Genomic DNA, 18,114 nt, shown 5'->3' with positions numbered 1-18,114 from the left:
CCTTAAGTTTTAGGGGTCCTTAACCCTCTATACCTCTTTCTTATATGTCTACTTACATAGACTGGATACTGGGTAAAAGGGGCTTCTGAGAAGAATATATATATATATATATATTTTTTTTTTTCTATGTCCTTTCTGAGTTCCTTTTCAGGAGTTGACTGAAATTGCTCCTGAGATGGAGGGGAAAAAAAGCAAGAGACCTCCTTACAACAGCCTCAGCGGGAGGGGGCATTCTAACAGAGGGAGTGAGGCTCTGCTGTACCAGGGTCCCTATAACACTCTAGGGGTGTGAAGAAGAGGCTCTGCTTAGGCTGCCCCTGGTGGAGTAGGACCCCAATACCTTCCTCTAGGGGCCTGTCCCAGGCCGGGCGATGGACCTCAGGGTCCCCAGCCCTTTATTAGAGGAAGCAAACTTGTACAGGAGGCAGATGAGCTTCCCGCTAAGGCCATGGACTCTGGACTTCCTGTGCTGGAGGAAAACTTCTGTTGTGCAGCGGAGCTGGACAGGGTAAGCAGAGGTCCAGAGCTGAGGCTCTGAGGCTCCACGTCATTGGAGCCCTGCTCTTCTGAGGAATTATAACCCTCACAGTGGCCCAAACTGACAGACGTCTCTCCAGATGTCAGGACTGTACGCTTGCTCATACTCAGCAGCTCCCCAGACAGCCTTGTCACTATGCAGCAGGCCGAGGCCCAGGTCCTCTTTCCCAGATCCATGACTCTGGCATCCCTTCAACTCTGATCCTGTGATGGGCAAGCGTTGTGTTGACCTGGCATCGGGGGTGGGAGGCATGAGGACTCCCAAGGCAGAGCGGCATTCCTCTTGCAACCCTTCTTAGGATTCCTTCCTCTCCTGTTCTCACCTTAGGCTCCGACTACCTCTACCAGGATGCCTCTGGAACATTTCCCTTCCCACATGGCTGCTGAGAACTGGAAGTCCGGGTCCCCAGGGAGCAGGCTACTTTGGAAGCTCTCATTAGTGGTAGGGCTGTTTATGCAGAGTGCTCCTTAGAGCTGGCCAGGAGGCTGCTCGGCTGACCTCCGCCTTGCAGGGTATCTATACCTCGATGAGTCAGGAGAAAGCCTGCTTGTGGCAGGGAGGGTCAGTGGGGGTCAGGGGACCACAAGTGAGGCTGGAAGTGGCTGCTTAGAGGGTAGTGTGGCGTTTCTAGACCCTGGAAACTAGCAGGGCTTCTGCAGAATAGTGATCTGAGGCTAGGACCTTGATTCCTAAGGCCCTGGCCAAGATACCCACTGATTTACACATGCCTCTGTAACAATGTGGCTTTTATGAGGCCTAGAGAGTGACCTGAAATCTCTCTGTTGCTTCTGTTGGGTCAGAATGTGTCTCAGAAGCCCCCACTCACCCACCCAACTGCCAAGGAATCCTGTCCACAGATGGGGAAACTGAGGCTTTCTGGAATCTTCTCTAAGTATTATTCTAGATGTTGATGGCTCAGATGAGGGTCTGCCACATCTCCCCTCTTGCTTGGTGGAAAGACCCACAGAGCCACCGCATGCTTCCTTATGGGTAAGCTTGGTTCTCTGGGCCAATGCCTGCAGCAGGCGCCTGTGTGGAACTGGGTGACTGGGTAAGAAGATCACTGTAGCATGCCTGAGAGAGCACAAGTTTGCAGATGCCAAAGTCCAAGTGTTGAAGGAAGGTGGGAGACCCTGCCTTGCCCATCGCAGGCTCCCGAGCTATTTAACCTCACTGCTTGTCTGTGAGGGTTCTATAGGTGGAGCCCAGGGCTACAGACCTCTGATCCTCAGCTACTCATTAAAGCTGGAGACCTTTTCTGCCTCCTTCAGACAGATCTTTGAGGGATCTGAAGCTCTCGCCGATCAGTTCCTCTCATGGGTACCTTGCTCTGAGGGATAGCTGTGCCTCTTGGAGGAGCAGCGTGGGTCAGAGGAAGAAGGCCCCCTGATTCTGCAGTGGGGATGGTCACCATTCATGATTTCTGGATCTGTCATGAAGGAGAAATTTGCTGTGGGTGTGAATGTGAAGCTGGGGGCCTCCCCACTTTATGCACAATCCTACCTGCATGCCCTGCTTTACATCTCGATTTCCTCAAGTTCAAGCCAGTGCTAGGCTGGCCGAGCCACACCCTATCGCCACGAATCCGTCTGTACTCTTAACTTCAGATCTTCTCACAAGCAATATGGGACTCATCCCACCAGGTCTAAATACCTTGCCCATTTGGAGGAATTCTCCTGATCTTGTACTTCCCCAGCCCCTTCCAAGTAGCTTGGAGCAACCACCAGGCTTTCAGTCATATGTGCAGGCTGAGAATCCCACCTCTAGCCAAGCTAAAGACACAATGTTGCTCTTAGGAGAGTAGAGGGAGATGTTTGGATGGGCCCAGTCCCCAGAGAGGTGATGTTGATAACTATGCTTGCTCCCCACACCCATGTCTTTGAGCCCTTTCCCATCTGAGCCCTTCCTTATCTGCCCCAACAACTCTGGTGTCTCCACCTGTTGGTGCCTGTGTTACCGGCCCGAGGTTTCCAGGAGCCACTTTGCCTGTGCAGTAGTGAGGGTCCTTGGTGGTCTCAACCCTGAGCAGTACTCTCCAGAGTTCAGTCCTGAATCAGTCATGCTTTTGTGGGCTCTGGGGTCCAGCCTCCTCTTTTTCCTCGAACTTGGGAACTTGGTAAATTTAACAGTGTGGTTTGTCTCTGGGCATTAGGTTAGCGGCCAAGATGGGAGAGAGGATGCTTTCTGAAGGGTGTGTGGTATCCTAGGGTGAGGAGGTTTTTACGGGCCTTAAAGTGAAGTCAGGCATCTGCTTTCTCCCAAGGACGAGTAATGACTAGATGCTTGTGTGGGTTCCGAGACCCTCAGGGGAACCTGGAGATTTGAGATTAGCTTGACTTTACCTACATTTAGTGGACGCTACCTAGTCCAACAGTGGCCATCTGCACACTGAAGAGGCAGAGAACCTAGTAGCTGCGTAGCTGCAGTACAGTACAAGAAGCTGGGAGCCCCAGAATGAGAGAGAACAGTGATTCAGCCCCAGGTTCACGGCCTGGGTTTTCCCTGGGAGCCACTGATGTGAGTCCACGTAGCTGTCGAAGCACTTGCTGCAGAAGATGGAGTCTGTGCTTGCTGGCTGGCATTCTTCTCTTCAGCCTTTGGGACAGCACTGCCCACATCCGGTGAGTGTTTTCCCTCAGTTACTGCCCCACATTTCAGTCCTCTCTGGACATGTCCTCACAGACACACCCAGAGTGTAATTTTCTGGTCCCTTAGGCAAATTGAGGATCTTCCTATGTAGAGCAGGCTGTCCTCAAACTTACCATGTAGACCAGACCAGCTTTGAAATCACGGAGATCTGCTTGCTTCTTTCTGCTCGCATGTGTTTGAGATTAAAGGCGTGTGCCACCATGCCTCGTTTCAGACTGGCAATAAAGTCCAAGCATCACACACAGCCAGGCTCTCAGTATTCCCTACCGTGGCTTCCCTCCCAGCTGACCCAGTTGACCAGGAACTTTGTTACCAGAGCTGTGCAGCATCCTTGGGTCCTGTGGTCAGTCTACAGTCTCATAACCCCACCCTCTGCTCATGGAACCAAGCGCTACACAGTTGCCGCTCTTTACCACTCCCGAGTTCTTGCATGCTCACTGCACCTGTACCTCCTGTTCCCTAAGGGCAGAATGCGGTCATGAACCTCAGGAAATGCTCTAGACTGGGTTCCCTCTACTCTGTCAGCACCTGCATAGGGTCTTCTGAGCCAGCTGTAGCTCTTTATCAGACTTTACCTGGCACCCTTAGATGTGGGTCACTAGGAAGGGGACCTGCCCTGAGGGAGGGAGCTCTGTTCAGCTGAGATCCTGCTCATAAAGTCTGATAGCATCCAGCTGTCCTTGGTAGCCAACTGAGAGGTCAGTGAGCCAGTGAGCCAGGTGCCCATTTAGACAGGGAAGCCAAGCCACACGCCCCAGGGCCACTGGAGAGTTGGGAATTCAGAAAGGACATTGCTAGTCCCCCAATGGCCGGTCTCTGTTGGTGCTGCTCTGTGCTCTTTTGCCACCAGTGTGGGCTTTCTAAGACACGACCTTGTGCCATTGCCTATTTGGAGCCTTCTGTGACTCCACACAGTTTTTCAAAAGCCCACGCTGCTGGTGGTTGCAGACGCCTCCTGCCAGGCCAGCCAGCATCTCCCCTCCTTTCTTGCTAGATTCATCTCTCCTCGGGGTTGCAGCTGGCCAGGCCAGCCTTGCAACTGCACATGCTGTCTGTGGGATGCTGATATGCAATTGTGGACTCAGTAATTCTTTCCTTCCCCTGAATGTTGTGTTAGGTCCACACTGTTTTTGTGTAAGAACTACTTATCCGCAGGAGCCAACTGCCCAGGAAGCCTTTCCTAATTGTTCCTGCTCCTCAGGATTGCACCGCGTGGTGCATAGCCGGGCAGGATCACCTCTTACTTTGGGTGGAGCCTCCTTGAGGAAGACCGGATGCGTGCTAGATGCTTGTCTGGGACTCCAGTCTTCAACCCATACCATAGGATCATGCCGCCCTTAGCCCAACCTAGAACGAGAGGGATGCAGAGATCACTCCCGTACACTCTGAAAAGACATTTTCTCAAGCAGCTGGCAAGGCCCCCACTCACTCCGGAGGATTTTCCAATCTGCTCCGGAAAGGCCCAGTTCTTAGCGCATGGGATCATTTGGGGACATGGTCTTAGCCACAGGGAGGGGTGCTTTCCTTTGCTTGTCTTTCCCCTGATCATATAAAGTATGAGGTGAGAGGGGAGGGGTCCCCAAAGCCCTCCAGCCCTTGGAAAGCTTTGGATGTGGCCAGAGTTGCGCCCAGGGTAAGCAGCATCCTGTCTGGCCGCGGCTGCAATGAGTGATAGGTGGGAGGCCTGGGTCTCAGGGTGGCTGCCTGACTTTCCATCTCGTGTTCTTGGACTCGTGTGTCTGTGCGAGCTTGTTCTGGCTGCCCGAGCTGAGGAGTGGAGCCACAGGTGAGAGATGCCAGGGGCCGATGGGGCAGGGCGGGCTGTGGCCTCGGCCTCGTGAGGGGCATCTCTGGGGGTTTCCTGAAACAGAATGGAAACTGTTTGTATATGGGGTTTGTCCCTGGCTGGGCCTGGCAGCAGCTTGCATCTTCTGGGAGTTGTTTTGTTCATGGTAATTGGTGAGAAGTTTGCTTCTCAAATTCTGCCCAGAACCCCAAAGTGGAAGCGGGCAGAGGGCCAGTGTGAGTGGAGAATGCTCTTTTACAACACATTTTTATAGAAGCGTGTTTGGGATTGCTCTTTGGACCCAGCCAGTTTGGAATTTGATGCAATTCAACAGGACTGGGAAGGGCTCACCTTTGCCCTGGGGGCCTAGTAAGGTCCTGGAAGGAACAGGGACATCCCACTACCCTGGAGAGGGGTAGGTGGGGCTTCTTGGGACAGTAAACCTTCATGCTAATCACAGGAACACCTTACCTGGTTACAGCCAGATCCTCAGTTGTCCCCAGGTTGTCATTGGCCCAGCCAGTGCTGGAAGTAGAGAGAGGGGTTTACTTGGCTCCTTGGTCAGCCAGGCTGCAGCGGCTTCTGCCAAGCGCACAGCCAGGGTAACACGGAACATGCTTTCTGGGCTCTGCCCTCTGACCCTGAGCGGAGTTCTTTCTTTCTGTACCTAGTCAACCATGACGGAGCCAGACTGCTTGTTTTCCAGGGAACAATCTGGCAGCTGCAGAGAGGAGAGAGAGAGAGAGAGAGAGAGAGAGAGAGAGAGAGAGAGAGAGAGAGAGAGAGAGAGAGACGAGGTCCTTAGGGTGCTTCCGTGTATGTAGCAAAGTCCCTGGGAAAATGCTTTCATGAACCCGTGGCAAAGACAGGCTGCGCACACCACTTCTAGCCAGACGACAGCTTTGAGTCCTCTGAGTTTCTGAGCCTCAGTTTCTGTACTTGTTAAGCGGGGAGAAAACCAGACTACTCTCTAAAGCTATATCCTAGTTCAAATTTTTCTCCTGTCCCTCAGTTCCCTGACTCCCCCAACAAGGGGAGACTGTTAGACATCGGAGGGAACCTAATGTTAGATTCCGAGACAGATTAAAGAGACAGGAGAATGACCTCCATAGGCTGGACTGTTTATTTCTAACAGCAAGGGACAGACACAGAAGGAGAGGGGTGTCTGCTAAAGAGAAAGGGGATACTTGGGGTTTATGTGGGAGAACTGGGGAATGGGATGTTAAATGTGGCTTCTGGACCATGTGCAAGGCTGCAGTTTCTCTCTCCTGGAGTTGTCTGTCCAGACAAGGCTGTTTTATCTTTACAAACTGCGTTGCGCGAGCTATCAAGATGTGGGTCATAGTGGGCTTGGCGATGTCAGTGAGGGGAACAGGGCTAGAGTTTCAACACAGGGCTTAGTCAGGCTCTAGAAGAGCTGGTTCAAGGCTTGCTTACCCCAACAGAGACCAGGTAGAAAGCAGTTTCAGAAGAGATTTGGGGATTCTTCTTTTTTTTTTTTTTTCAGATCCTCATAGTTCAGACGGAACCCAACTTAAAAAACAGTTAGAGAGGACCAAACTTAGAAAGGAGGAAAAGTGGGGAAGAAGTTTAGCATCCACAGGCATGCATTCTCATCGTAAGTACACTGCACCACGAACAGGGCAGGAGTGATGGCCTCAGGCTACACTGCTTCTCCCTTGGTCCTCAGCCTGTGGGCAAGCTGGAATCTCCTGGCTGTCATGTGGTGTGGTACCCGGCAGCCTCTGCATGTTTACCCGCTGTGAGCACAGCCCTGGGAGGCAGAGCCTGTCTGTACTTTGGAGCTTCTTTCCCTGGTAGATCCTCCCAGAAGCCAATCAACGCTGGAGCGTGGAGCCGGGTACACACTCTGGTCTGTTCATACTCATCTCTGGCATGGAGGCTCTGAAGTTAGCGGTTAGTAATCTATTCCAGAGTCTAGCTGGAACATTTCACAGCCCTGGCTAGAGAGAGGTGGGCCAGGCACAGGTACCTTGGCATGTTGCCTCTGTGTGTGTCCATCTGTCCTTCCCATAGGGACCATCTTCATCAACATGATGCCAAATGCTCACAGGGCTGACTGCTAAGGCCAGTCTGCTAAGGACTGTGCTTCTCTCTTGACCTCACATCGCCTCGACGTCTCTGCTTGTGACAGACAGAAAGACAGACAGACAAGCTTATCTCACTTTAGAGAGATGGAGTTTGGAGCTGGTAGAGGTTACATCACATGCCGGAGATCATCCAGCTGGGGTTAGCAGAGCCTGGAGGCCACCTTATGTCACCTGACTCCAGACACACGTGTGTGCCCCTCCCCTATCCCAAGTTCCTAAGGCTAGGGGAACTCTGCGGGTTTCAAGGCAATTTCAGATGTGTCCGGACAGCTCTTTTATATAATGGCACATTTTTTTTCATGTGTATTAGAAAAAAATATTCCAACAAATTTGGATTTTTATTGAGAGTGTTGTCTAGCAGAAGGCAGGTTTAAAACTTGAGACTATTTTGGATTGAATCTAAGGAAAATATTAAGTAGAAAGCGGTGGAAATTGGAGGATGGCGAAGATTAGCCTTGAAATAAGATGTACTGCTGCACAGAGCCACCTCTGCCAGGCACCCTTGCGCTCCTCCAGGATCCCACATGCCCGTGTCCCTGTTCCTCATACCTTAAAGCCCCCTGCTCACCCCCAAAGGCTCTCACATGTCCTGTGTGGTCCTGGGTTGACTTTACTCTCTGTGTTGCATCCTCTGCTATCTGCCATCCGCTCCCTCCACCCCCAACGTAGCCATCTTGGTTGATCTGATGGACTGTACTGACCCAGCTAGCCCATTCTTTCTCAGGACTTCTGGATTTGCAATTCTCATACCCCCCCTTTTCCTCTGGGGATCCTCCTTCTCCCAGGGCACCCCCAAAGGCCCTTTCCTTTCTATCAACCTTAAAAGTCTGCTGTTCCTTAGACTCCTCTTTCGTTCTCACTGGGTCACCTTTCATTCTCCCAGCCAGTCTCACTGCCGCCTTTGGTACCCACTGCTAAGCATCAGTGGTCAATCCCTTCCCTTACACTCTCGGGCCATTTTCTGACGTCCAGACCTGTATTGCCTGCTGGGCACCTCCTTTCAGTCACTCTACAGTGCCCGAGTCTGGGCTGGTGTATCCCGACTCCCAGTAAAGACACAGGCACACTGGCTCTCCCACAGTATCCTCTACCACCCTCAATGGCTTCACTCAGTGCCAGTGTCTTCCCCAAGCTCCCTCTGAAGCCCATGTCCAACATGCTGACATCTCTCCATCTCTCTACCATTGCTCCAGTTCAAGGGCATTTGTTCTTCTACTTGCTTGGACCCAGAGTCCTAGCCAGGATAGAGTCCTGTCTTTATGAAGACCTCCTTCACCTGTCTCTGCTTCTCCCTGGATGGGATTCTGCAAAGCTCCCTGTTTGGGCTCTTTGTTCTGAGCTCTGGGAGGGGCCGTGGCAAGTCTTGCTGCCCGACACTCACTGTAGGTTAAGTGCTAATTTCCCTCAGAGGCCACAATGGTGTGGACAGGGTCCAGGTTCTCCTGGGGCAGCTTCACAGTGCCAGCTCAGCCCCTATGCTTCTCATGGCCCTGCTGATCCGCAAGTGACTTCTCCGTGCCATCTAAGATGAGCCTTTCTTTCATTTCCTGCCCTGAGAAGGTGAGAACAGGGTCAGAGGGCATTGCCCACACCCAGTGATCAAATGTGCCATGTGACCAACCTAGATGCTTAAGGAGGACAGAAGGTACTACTATTTTTGGTTGGGAAACTACATGCCTAACCACCCCTTTGTCCTCCTTTAAAAACTGTGTTTTAATTTTATTGTGTGTATGTGGCCTATGTACCTGTATGGGTGCGTGCATCCATATCTGCACTTTAAGAGGCCAGAGCAAAACGCCAGCTATCAATCAATCACTGCCTTATTACCTTGAGAAAACGTCTTCTACTGAACCCAAAGCTCTCCTTTCTAGCTGGGCTGCCTTGCCTCATAGTCCCTGGGTCCTCCTGCTTCCAACATTCTTCCCAAAGCTGGGGTTATAGGTGCAGGCAACCATGCTCCACTTTTTAGTGTGGGCACTGGAGACTCGAACCCAGGTCCACATGCTTTCAGAGTAAGGGCTCTTCCCTGCAGTCCTCCAGCCACTCCTCATATTGCTGCAGAGGATGCAGAGCCCTGACAGAAGCCAATAGGATTCCTTCCCAGGAAAGGAAGGCTGCCTCTGACCAGGGATACCTCCATCTGCACAGCAGAGACATGTCTCTTGTAGGTGGCTGGGAAGACCAAATGCAGTGGCCAACGGGGAGAGCCCTGCGTGCAATCAGATGCGATTGAATGTGGCCCCCATCTGCCTGCTCCTGCTTCAGTCACCTTGGACTTGGCATGTGGGACCTGTGAGTTCTGGGCAGGGTTTTTGAAGCTGTAATGTAATAGGGCCGAGCCAAGGCAGCCCCGTGGCGTCCTGCTTGCTTGCTGTCTTTTCTGTACCACGGCTTTGGCACACAAAGACTTCGGGAGCTTCGGGAGATGAGGCTGGCAGGGGTAGGCGCATTTGGTGCGTGGCAAACCGAACCTGTCAATTCCAGAAGCCTTTGGCACATTGTTGAAGCGACTACATGACTTTGAGAAGTGTCTGCATGTTTTTTCCCCAAGTGCAGTTATTTTTGCTGCTGTGAAATGTTCTGAAATCTGACAGTTTTGTTTTGAGTCTCAGCCCGATGTGAAGACGGAAGGGAACACTGCCTCCCAGTTCTGCGGCACCCGCTTCCCGGGGTCTCCTGAGGACACCCAGATCCTGGCAGAGGTGACCAAGGAGAGGCCTGGGGACTGAGGTTCTGGGGCGAGGGGAGTACACATGCAGGTCAGACCATGCAACCTCTGTGTACCCCCAAAGAATGGCCAGGGGCTAGCTTGGCCAGTGTTCAAGTACTACAGTGTGCTAACATGTCTCCTACCTGATGTTACCCAGTACCCATCCTGTTTCTCGGACCTTCCTCATCAGATGTCCTCTTGTACCTACTATGTGCCAGATTTCCTCCACTAGAAGTGCCTACTGTGTGTGCAGAGTCACAGGAGGACCCTCAGTCACAGACATGACAAGGTTACAGTGCCATGCTTCTAGGTGAGGAGATTTCGGAGGGAACAAGACCCTGGGAGGACAGAAAGGTGGCTTTAACCCACTTCCTCCCCTTAACAGTGGTCTGAGATGCAGGCAGGGTGCTGTGGTGGGGTGGGGTTAACTTAGTGGTCCTCCTGTGAGCTGATACCTACCTTGTCCCATGTCACTGCTCCCCAGAGTTCATCCAGAGACCCCTGTTGTCTTCCCCAACAAGCCAAGACCCTCAGCTCATGGTTGCTGTCTCTGCAGAGGCTGCGTTGTCACAGCTGCTCTGTGACTGTCAGGTCCCCCATCAGCCCAGGAGCTCCACTCAGGTTTCACACGTTTCCAGCTAGCTCTCTCAGTTCCCTCACTGGCTGGTCAGTCCCCTGACTCAGGCATCCCTGGACAGCAACATCTTGCTGACATTTTCTGACCTGAGTCCCACAGTGTTGGGTTTGCGTGCTCCTGAGAGATCACTGGGTACTAAGTATGGTTCTGAGTGCTTCCCTTGCAAGGTCCCATGGAATTGCCACATCCACCCTCGTGGGGCGGGGGATATGCATCACTGATGGAGAGAGCCATCTCTACTTGGGAGATACATTGATCCAGCTACCTAAAGACAGAAGCTCACTCAGACTTTCTGGAAAGAGCTAATCACCTGCTTGCCCCCCTCGGTGATGGCAAGGGCCAAACTCTAGCAACACATTTCATACGTGTACAGGCGTGCACCTCTGTTTACAGCCCGCATTTCCGCATCACCATGGAGACGGATGATGCCGCTTTTTCTTGAAAAGGTAGACATAAAGAATCACCAGCAATCTCACAACAGCTTCCTCCCAGTTAAATAGCACAACACAGAAAACAACCACCACCACCCCCCCCCCCCGACCATGGCAAGCTTCCTTCTTTCCCTCTCCAGCTGACTGTCAGGACCTGTGTGTGCCAGACGCTTGCTGCCTTAAATGCCAGGGCCAGCAACAGTAATGAGGGTCCCAATGGATCTGTGAGCATCATGAGGAAGGTCCATATCATTTTTCTGTGTAAGCCAAGCTGGGGTGCCTAGCCTGCTGCCAGGTCTGGGTACTACGGGCTCACACCATACCCTGTTGCCATCTTCTCCAAAAGGCCTCGCCTGTCCTCAGACCCCACAATGTAGCCTGATGAAGAAGACAGAACACAGCATGTCCAATCACGCCCCGCCGACGAAATGCATTGTGAGGATGTTGGGTGCATCGTCCTAGAGGGTGGCTCTGTAACCTACTGGAGACCAAAAGGGTCCTCTCAGCAAAGAAGGGCAAGTGAATGTTGGGGACACATGATGCACAGTGCCATAGCTTGTCTTACTGGACAACCAATGTCAATGCAGACTCTATCACACTCAGAACCTACTTGGGACCTTTCCTTGGGACAGTGGATAGCTAAGTTTAGGATCTGTAGATGCTTCAAAGCCCCCTCATCACAGCTGGGATAAGCTCAGAAGTGAGCTATCTGACTGCTGGGGACTTGGCAAGAGTGTGATGTTCTCATGGAGGGGACAGGAAGGCAAGTTCAGCAGGACACCCGCCTCAGACACTGGAAGAGCTACCAGCCCTCCACCCTTCTCTATGGCACCCCGTGCCTACACAGGCCTCCTTGAAGTCCACCTTCCTATTCACCCTTCTGTGCTCACTCCCTAAATGGACCTTGCAGAGAAGTATAGTTTTGGCAGAATGCAGCCTGAGGTGTCTCTGGATCCCTTGGTGGGGAGACTGTTATCCAGTGGCACACACGGGGCACCCAGGCCATGACACATGGTAGGGAAGGTTGGTTAGTGGTTTCGCCTGGTTCATTAGACATTAGACAAGGCCTCACTGATGGGTCTCCTCTAGGCCTAGCTCTTTATACTTCATGAATCTTCTCTTTACTTCCCAGGGCTCAGTTCTCCACCAGACCCTTCTCATGGACTCATTGGCCACTCCCTGGATGCTGGCAGAGGAGCTGAGAGACGGCACTCTCTGTGGGCCCTGGCCTCATCTGATGGAGGATGCTAAAGGAGCCAAGGCAGCCTTTCTCTTCTGCTGAGACCGTCTTCAGAGCCGCCTGCTCATATCATAAAAGGAGCCAGTGGCTCTGCCATCCATCTACTCTGAGTGTGTGTGGTCAGTGCCGCTAAGGAGCTAAGCCCCACAGGCCTTCTAAACCTGTAGGTGTTGCTTGATCAAGGATCCATTGTGTACTGTGGACCAATAGCTTTTCCTCTCCCTGTGTCCCCAGGCTCCTTCATGACTACACAGGCCATGGAGGTTGAGGGGACCCAGGGGAGTCTGTCACAGGGCTTTGCATTTAGCACAAAGCTGCCCCTCAGCAGTGGCTGGAGCAGGACAGGAGCATGCATCTTCCTCCTGGCATGCTCCAAACACATGTAGGTCAAGGGGATTATCCTAGCTTGCTTTCTGAGGCTGGGATAAAATACTGACTAAAAGCAACTTGGGGAGGAAAGGGTTTACTTCAGCTACCAGCTTCCAGCTCAGCGTGAAGGGAATCAGGGCAGGACCAGAAGCAGAAACCTGGAGGCAGGAACTGAAGTGGAGTCTTAGTGGGATGCTGCTAACTGGCATGCTCGCTACGGCTTGTTCAGCTTGCTTTCTTATACACCCCAGGCGTGTCTGCCCACATCAATCATTAACTAACAGGCTCGCCTATCACAAGTCTGATGGAGACCCTTTCTCCATGGAGGTTTCATCTTCCTAGATTACTTTAGCTTATGCCAAGCTAACAAAGGTCTAACCAGCACAGGTTAGCAGTAAGACCCCACAGCTGGCCTGTTGTTCTGTTGCCCTCCACAAGGAGCTCAGAACTCATGGACTAAGATGGGAGGTGGGGGGCAGGGGGCATGTTCCTCTTATCCCAACTGCATTCTGGCTAGAACCAGTCAGAAAGGAGGACATGAAGGATGCAGTCCTGTCCCCTCTTTTAGACCAAGGCCCAGAATGTGTAGATGTGAGTCTACTTCTAACCTATGAAGTCTGCCCACTTGAGTGCCTGTGTGCACGATTGTGTATGTGTTGTGCATGTGTGTGTGAGAGCGTGCTTGTGTGTGTGTGCGCTCTCTAAGTACGTGCTGCTGCATTGACACTCAGTGGCTGGCTTTGACTCAAGGCCTCTTGGCTCAGCTCAGGTCTGTGTACTCCTTTGCCAGTGCTTTTGGCTCAGGCGTCTTTGTGGGAAAGAACTAGGCCCATGGAGAGCAGGGAGGACTTTGTTCCGTGGTAGTCATTGCCACTCCAGAACCAGGGATGAACTGCCAACCCAGGCTTGTACCTTTATAATCAATTGCTTTGAAGCCCAGGATACCCACTATCAACGTGGTGGCTGGAGGTGATCCAGGCAGCTGGTGTGTGAGCATAGATCAGGGCCCACAGGAGCCTCGCCGGGATTCAGCCTTCATCTTCATGGGGCTCTAACACTCCCTGCTGTGGGAGCCTCAGGATTCCTTTGCCTGTGGGGACAGTGGAAGTGAATGGATGGCATGAGTTGGAGTAAGCCAAAACCTGTATCCTGTGTTTGACCAGATAAAGGTCCCAGAGGGATTTCACAGGTATGTCACAGCTAATGAGCGGGATCCCAGATTGTCTGATGGGTCCAGTGTTACCACAAAGGCAAGAAGGAGATGGAAAAGTCATAGCCACAGAGAAGGTGATAAATGCCTTCTAGGTGCTATGGAAGGTGAGGAAACAGAGGGCTTGCAGAGCTGCCAGCCTGCTGCTGTTCTGATTTGACACAGTAAGGGCTGTCTTGGACACTCACCTTCAGAACAGTGAGATCACACAGGCCAGCAAGCCCACAGGGCTCTGCCGAGGCAGCTGCAGAAACAGCAGTCAGATGGCATGGTGCAAGGGTCTGGTGGCTGACGGGAAGGAAGCTCATGAGGTAGAGCCTGCAAGCAATGAGGACACCTTGCTGGGAAACAATGACTTCTTAGACCAGAGTGGAGGGAGGGTTTGCCTGGTGAGACTTACTGAGAGGGTTGAGTCCTGTTGGGGCTCTGACCTCCAGTTGAGGGTCTGTGTCCAATTTGGAAGGACAAGGGAACCCCTGAGAGCTTCTAAATAAAGTCTGATGGGAGTGCAGTGTGTGAGGCCCATAGACTGCCTCTGGGCCAGGAAATGGTGGGTGTCTCAAGGCAATGGGAATATCTGGCCTCACGGAGGATGCTGAGTGCTTGAGGGTGTATATACTGCCCCAAATCCTCCTGGAACCAGGCACATCACAGAGCATGGTGAGTGTAAGCGGACAGGGCTTCAAGCAGAAAGGAAGAAAGCAGAGACAAGAAGGCACAACTTTATTGAAACAAACAAACACACAAACAAACAAAGGGGTCTTAAAGACATATGGGGAATCCTTGTCCAGCTTTCTCTAGTTTCTATTAGGTCAAAAATGCAAGTCGCTTTGAAAACTTGATTTGGCTATGTACTCACTGATAAGTGGATATTAGCCCCAAACCTAGGATACCCAAGATATAAGATATAATTTGCTAAACACATGAAACTCAAGAAGAATGAAGACTGAAGTGTGGACACTATGCCCCTCCTTAGATTTGGGAACAAAACACCCATGGAAGGAGTTACAGAGACAAAGTTTGGAGCTGAGATGAAAGGATGGACCATGTAGAGACTGCCATATCCAGGGATCCACCCCATAATCAGCATCCAAACGCTGACACCATTGCATACACTAGCAAGATTTTATTGAAAGGACCCAGATGTAGCTGTCTCTTGTGAGACTATGCCGGGGCCTAGCAAACACAGAAGTGGATGCTCACAGTCAGCTAATGGATGGATCATAGGGCTCCCAATGGAGGAGCTAGAGAAAGTAGCCAAGGAGCTAAAGGGATCTGCAACCCTATAGGTGGAACAACATTATGAACTAACCAATACCCCGGAGCTCTTGACTCTAGCTGCATATATATCAAAAGATGGCCTAGTCGGCCATCACTGGAAAGAGAGGCCCATTGGACTTGCAAACTTTATATGCCCCAGTACAGGGGAACACCAGGGCCAAAAAGGGGGAGTGGGTGGGCAGGGGAGTGGGGGTGGGTGGATATGGGGGACGTTTGGTATAGCATTGGAAATGTAAATGAGCTAAATACCTAATAAAAAATGGAAAAAAAAAAAAGAAAACTTGATTTGGAAATAGTTGCTGGGAATTTGAAAACACGGCTCATCCAAAAGACACAATAAAAACTCGTGTGAGGGTGACAGAGGCAGGTTCGGGGCTGCGTGACTTCTGTCTCCAGACGATTGCTAACAGTGTTAAGAGGGTGGGGCTAGGAACCCAGGAAGGAAGGTGACAAAGGCTCTCGGCAAGAGGATCTCCATTCTCTGCAGAGACACAGCTCTGGAAAATCCTGTGCAGAGACCAGATTCCAAGTGCCCCAGAGTTCCTGCTTCTGCAGGGAGAGAGAACAACACCGACTCTTGCCAGAATGGTATGAGAGTAAACAGCGTGGAAAGTCACTCCTCCTGCATCAGCCAAGGAGAGTCTGCTGTTGTCTGTGCAGTAATAGCATTGGATGAGGGACCTGGTCACTGATGATAAGGTGTCTTAAGAGCAGGGCCACCTCTTCTGAGACTTTGAACTTCATTTTCAATAAATTGTACTCTTGAACCTAGAAGTATTTAAGCCCTTCCAAATCAGAGGGTCATCGTCTTCCTTATAAGAAAAAGCTCAAACCCTTCATGGATGTGCCAAGAGGTTCCCCTAGGGGCAGCTGCCTGGCTTGTATCCTAGGGAAGGATGCAAGAGGTAGGAGGAGCTGATGTCCCTGATACCTCTGAATGTGGTCTTGGGTTCAGCCAACAGGGAGACCCCTCCAGAGAGGCCTGGAGAAGAGACACCCGGGACACCGAGGTCTCTGGGTCCTGCCTGCTCTTGGAAGTTAGAGCCCCAGATACAAAAGGTCCCTAGATGCTCTCTGAATCAAAGGGTTTCCTCTGGAGTTATTCAAAGTGTGAGGGCCTAGTTTCTCCATCCTGAGCCAAGTGTCTGGGGATTAATTAGTTTAATTGGTTCCTGCCTTAGGCTAGATAGTCAGTGTCAAAGGAGAGAAGCAAAAGATACTTTTTGTGTGGGAAGGCAGAAAGTGCCTGGTCACAGCCCAGGGTGGTCACAACAGAGCACTTCCACTGGGGCCGGCACGGTCTGGGAAAAGGTTGGATCCAGTCACAGAGCCCTGCTGCATATCGGGTTGAGCTGTGGAGTTCTTGGAAAGGATGATGTCATGATAAGGTCCCAGTGTGGGACTGTGCACTGGTGACAGTGCTCTGTTGACAATCTTAGGCTGATCAATCTCTGGGTTCAGGGGTTTCGGATCCTGCTGTGAACCCCCACTTGGAGCAGGAAGCCCCCTCTGGATCTGGCTGGGGTTCCTGGCCTCCTATTTGCATATGTTAATTTCATGGGTTCAGTGGGTGGAGGGATGGATAGTGAGCCAGAGTGCAGAGGGGAAGGTTTGGCTAGCAGAGTGACTGTGGAGTAGTCACTGGGACCATCTCTGGGAGCATCCCTATCTGCAGTGTGCAGCACGACCCTGTGCATCCTGCAGCCACATCACGAGACTATTGTACTGATACACAAGGAAGCTTCATCCCAGCAGTCCAGGAAGCCATGCACAAGGCTTTGTGGCTGGTGCGTGCATCTCAAGGAAGCAGGACCTGCTGTACTTTTTAGAACTAAGGAGGGTCAACAAGACAGTGGTTAGAAAGCGCATGAGGCTCAAAACAAGGCAGTGACTCTAAATAACCCAAACGGAATGCTCTCTGTTTGTAGTCTGCTACCCAAGTCCAGGTGGAAAATATTTATCTTTGCCGTTTTTTACGAATACTGGCCTCTGGCCAGATGAAGCAATGCCAGGTACAGAGAGACTTTGCTCCATGGAGCTCCGAGGGCAAAGGTGGCAGGAAGGTCCCTGCTGACCGCTCATGTGCCAGATTGCCTTAGAGATCCCCGGGCTGAAGGCTGGAGCTCTCTGTTTACTGTTGGTGGTGGTGTGCTTTTCTCTCCCTTAAAAAAAAATCTGGGAAAAATCTAAGTAAGGTAAAAGTCGCCAGTGCAGCATTCTTTCTTTCAGGGCTGGTGGTGGAACGCAGGATCTGAACTCATGCTGCGAGCATTTCACATCGGGTTCCGTGCCAGTATCAGTAACACTGAGTACCGCGGTGCTGGTGTCCACGACCGACTGCCACCCGGCTCCAGCATTCTTTCCATTTTTCTAAAGTGGAAGCCACTATGCCTTTCCCTGGTCCCTGGACACCTGCACCCTTGTTTTTCCTATCTCTTCATTTGTCCACACCAGGACCCCCTTCAGAGCGGGAGAACACACTGTTATCCTGTCGCTGGTTCAGACATCCTAGACTGGGCAAACGTTTCTGGGTTCTTGGCATCTTACTTGGAGAATTAAAGACACATGCACAGATTGCACAGTGCTGGGGACTTGCTCAGAAACAAAGCAGTCTTATAGCTCAACGGAGCAGCAGGTCCCTTGAGCCAGAGCATTCAAGGTTAGTGTTTGGGGTTTCCTTTTATGGGGTCAAGGATAAGGAGGAGCTGGTTATTAGGGGGCATGATATGGAGGGCTCTGTCTTGATTGACAGGCTTGGGTTATGTGAGCCTTTGATACTTCCCATGATGCACCTGATTTCAATCGTGAGCATGCCCAGTTCTGCATATGATCTCAAGTAGGGATTTCCCCTCAAAGTTCACTCAGAGGACATCGTTTGCTCGTTGCGCATGCACCCAAAAGTGGTTCAGACTGGAGCGGCTCTCTATCTCTCATTCCCAGGGGGTTTCACGATTTGTTTGAATGGAAACTGACCACCAAAGAGGAGCCAGAAAGGGATTGCTACGGGAAAGGAAATCCATCCCATTGTTTGAGTCGGGTATGAGTTCAGCTCTCCGAAGATGGGCTCCTAGGATACATAGTTGAAGCCAAGTGCAGTCCCACGTTGCTAAGCTGTCCCTGTGCTCGCCTGCCTCCATCCCAGGTGTCCACCC

The 18,114-nt window shown here is 51.6% G+C and overlaps 1 long non-coding RNA gene across 12 annotated transcripts; it reads left to right on the top strand.

Moving 5' to 3' along the window:
* Positions 1–320: 320 nt before the first annotated feature.
* On the top strand, positions 321–14,595 carry Gm40576. Of its 12 annotated transcripts, none has more exons than XR_001780697.2 (6): positions 321–508; positions 866–3,159; positions 6,481–10,104; positions 10,805–10,877; positions 11,003–11,104; positions 11,209–11,988. It is a non-coding gene; the product is annotated as a predicted gene, 40576 (long non-coding RNA). The 12 variants fall into 12 exon arrangements; XR_001780698.2 differs by having other exon boundaries at positions 326–1,528; positions 2,802–3,159; XR_001780703.2 differs by having other exon boundaries at positions 326–3,159; positions 6,481–9,376; positions 9,679–10,104.
* Positions 14,596–18,114: the final 3,519 nt, after the last annotated feature.

Source organism: Mus musculus, chromosome 12 (assembly GCF_000001635.26).
Source record: "Mus musculus strain C57BL/6J chromosome 12, GRCm38.p6 C57BL/6J".
Taxonomy (NCBI): domain Eukaryota; kingdom Metazoa; phylum Chordata; class Mammalia; order Rodentia; family Muridae; genus Mus; species Mus musculus.
This window is presented reverse-complemented; position numbering and strand designations above follow the sequence as displayed.